Source organism: Jaculus jaculus, chromosome 1 (genome assembly GCF_020740685.1).
Source record: "Jaculus jaculus isolate mJacJac1 chromosome 1, mJacJac1.mat.Y.cur, whole genome shotgun sequence".
NCBI classification, from domain to species: Eukaryota; Metazoa; Chordata; class Mammalia; order Rodentia; family Dipodidae; genus Jaculus; species Jaculus jaculus.
The window spans coordinates 274,140,770-274,144,252 of NC_059102.1; the positions used below are offsets into that span (position 1 = coordinate 274,140,770).

Consider the following 3,483-nt stretch of genomic DNA (forward strand, 5'->3'; position numbering starts at 1 on the left):
GAGGAAAGCTGCTTGCCATGGTTTTAATTGCTAAGGACACACTATATTTTTTGGAGCCATCTGTTTAATTGTAATTACAAACAGTGATGTAAAAACACAAGTGATTAACAAGTACAAAATTCCTTGCCATGAACCGTTATAACAAACCATATTGTGTGTTGCCTTTCTCCTCTCTGAAATATTTCATTATTTCACAACTGACAGCCTACTATTTATTACAATGTCTCATTCTGATAGGGCTAAAATTACTAACTAGTATTCTTAGATTACATCCTCCAGCTATTTCTTTTTATTAGACCTTAATTCCCTCAGAGAGTAGAAGGATTGTATCAGAAACGAACTAGATAAGGGCCTTTTCTTTCCACCTCCCACCAGTATCTTGGAGGCTTCATATAATACACATCACCTATAATTAATTATCAGGCACATTCCAAAGCATTGCAAGAATAATTTTTTGGCTTTTATAAACACAAATTTCTGCCTTCTTGGTTTTGAAATATGTTTACTACAGTGTTATTATTTTAAAAGCTACAAGGATTGGTAATTGTTTTCAGGCATAAATAAAAGTAGCTTAACCTTGAAATTTATTTTAATTAGGGATTTTTTTTTCAGAGACATTGATACAAATTTGGGTGGATTGTTTATAATAAAAACAGCAACATAGTTGTACAGAACATGGAATTAGGCAAAATTTTTCAACTTGTACTTACATAACCAATTTAAATAAAGATAGACGCAGATGCAATTGAATCATAATGCTACTAGACCAGCCTCACATACAGGACATTCAACAGCTTATTAAAGCCATTTTAAAAGAAAGTGTAGTGATCTATGAACTCAGTGAAATTGTAAGAGATTTCCTCAGGCACTACATGCTAATTTTTCCTTAAACCCAGCCAAGTTATCTTCTTGGAAATCACTTTAAGATGAAGATCAGCACATTAATGATATCATATACTTTCTCCCAAGCTTTTCATCAAGGCCAGAACTGTTTTTAGAGTTCACTTTTCTTCCCTACCATCTCAAGGGATAAATATGAGCCTTAAAAAATCAGAGAACTAAAAGCGCCTTAAATCCTTAAAGAAATGAAAAGATTGCACAGTTTTCCAAATTAAATTGAAATGGAGGCATTCTGAAATAGATCAATTCCTCACTCATCCTCCTCTGCCCAACCTGAAATACTTATAACCATGGTCCTATAATTATTTCTACATTACTTCAAGCCCCATCCCCCTTGAAAGACATTTTGTATGAAGAACAGACAAATGCTAAGTGTCTCTGTGGTGTTAATGAGGAAATAGATCATAGCAGGAGGCATTTAAGAGGAAGACACTGCCCTTCAGAAAGGGCTGCTACTGCTTCTTCAGCTTTTAATGCTAGGGCTTCTTATGGTCCACTGAGTTCTAAAATGGGCTCATCCCAAATCAGTGACCTTTATCCTCTGTGGTTCAGTCCAACTGGGAATTGGATGGAAGAAGCTATAATAGATACTAACCTTTACATCCCAAAGATGAACTTGAAGGTAAATTAAAATGTCCTTTCAAAGACCAACTGCAGTGGGCTCAAAGGGGATGAGCATGCCCAGAGAGATGAACTGTTTTTCAGTTAAAGGTATACAGTTAAAGTTACATGTTGGGTCATGATTTGCAGAGACATTTATCATACTAATAACTGGGGGCTAACTCCACAATGCACAACCCATTTTCATTAACAAGGAGGGTCTAATGGGAGGGGTAGATCACAGATGAGCCTAAATAATGGTACCAAACTGCCTGTATTCACTGAAATGAAAACTAATAAATTAAATTTAAAAAAAAAAAGGTATACAGTTAGCTGCACCCGCTCCCCTTGGAGAATGGCCAAACAAGCTCTCAAAAACAGACTATGTGAGTTTCCTTCAAAGTTGAGGAGTTTCCATATTCTAAATACTTTGCTGCTAGAGTGGAGAAACAGTCTATAACTATCTGTAGACTGTGTACTACTAATTAAAAGCAGGTAGTAACTTCTTCTGTTGAGTGTATCTATCATTCTCACAGAGGTATTGTTGTTCCTCCAAATGACCAACTTTGCATCATATACAAGACATTAAATAAAATAACACCTTCCAAGCACATTTTTCTGAGGAGCTTTCCAGATATTCATTTATGCTCACATCACTAAATGTAATATAGAAGAAATTATGCTCATTTACAGAAAAAATAAAATAGTTAACTCCCTAGTCTAAATGTCTTCATTCTTGAGTTGGCATCTGTGAAACCTGAATTTTTCCATCCTTGTCAGACATGTCAATACATCCAAATTCATATAAGATTTATTTTTATGTTTTCAATAAACAATGCAATACACAAATCATCAAGATTATTTATATCTGGGGCTAGGATCACAAGGAAGAGTAATAAAGGAACATTTCATGTTTACATTAAGTTTATTTTTCACAAGTATGTAAATTATAGTGCTAAAAAAATTAAGATTAAAAAGTACTTCAGGATTGAGCTCCACAGAGACACCACTGGGGCAAGTGAGAGCCAGACAGGAAACTAGATGACTCTCGGTGGGTGGTTGAGGAAAAAAGTCAACTAAAGATGGGCAAAGGATACCCTAAGAAGCTGAGAGGCAAAATGTCATCTATACACACATTCTTTGTGCAAACCTGCTGGGAGAAACACAAGAAGCAGCATCCAGATGCTTCTATCAACTTCTCAGAGTTCTCTAAGAAGTGCTCAGAGAGGTGGAAGACCATGCCTGCTAAAGAAAAAGGAAAGTTTGAAGACATGGCCAAAGAGGACAAAGCTTGTTATGAGAGAGAAATGAAAACCTATATCCCTCCTAAAAGGGAAACAAAAAAGAAGTTTAAGGATCCCAATGCACCCAAGAGGCCTCCTTCAGCCTTCTTCTTCTATTCTGAATATCACCCCCAGATCAAAGGAAAACACCCTGGCCTGTCCATTGGTGATCTTGCAAAGAAACTGGGAGAAATGTCGAACAACACTACTGCGGATGACAAGCAGCCCTACGAAAAGAAAGCTGCCAAGCTGAGGGAAAAGTATAAAAAGGACATGGCTGCCTACAGAGCTAAAGGAAAACCTGATGCAGAAAAAAACAATAAAAGGAGTTGTCAAGGCTGAAAAGAGCAAGAAAAAGAAGAGGAGGAAGACAAGGAAGATGAAGAGGATGAGGAAGAGGAGGAAGATGAAGATGAGGATGAAAAAGAAGATTATGATGATGAATAAGTTGGTTCTAAGTGCAGGTGTTTTTTTTTTTTTTTTCTTGTCTATAAAGCACTTAACCCCCTTGTATACAATTTACTCCTTTTAAGAAAAAGAACCTGAAATGTAAGGCTGTGTAAGATTTGTTTTTAAACTGTATAGCATCCTTTTTCTATAGTTAACACACTACCGAATGTGTCTTTAGATAGCCCTGACCTGGTGGCATTTTCAATACAGTATGGGGGTTGTGAATTGGCATGGAAAGTTACAGCAGGTT

General features: G+C 36.3%; 1 pseudogene; it reads left to right on the forward strand.

The window, feature by feature from the left end:
• The first annotated feature begins 2,582 nt into the window (after positions 1-2,582).
• On the forward strand, positions 2,583-3,235 carry LOC101613449 (annotated as a pseudogene).
• Positions 3,236-3,483: the final 248 nt, after the last annotated feature.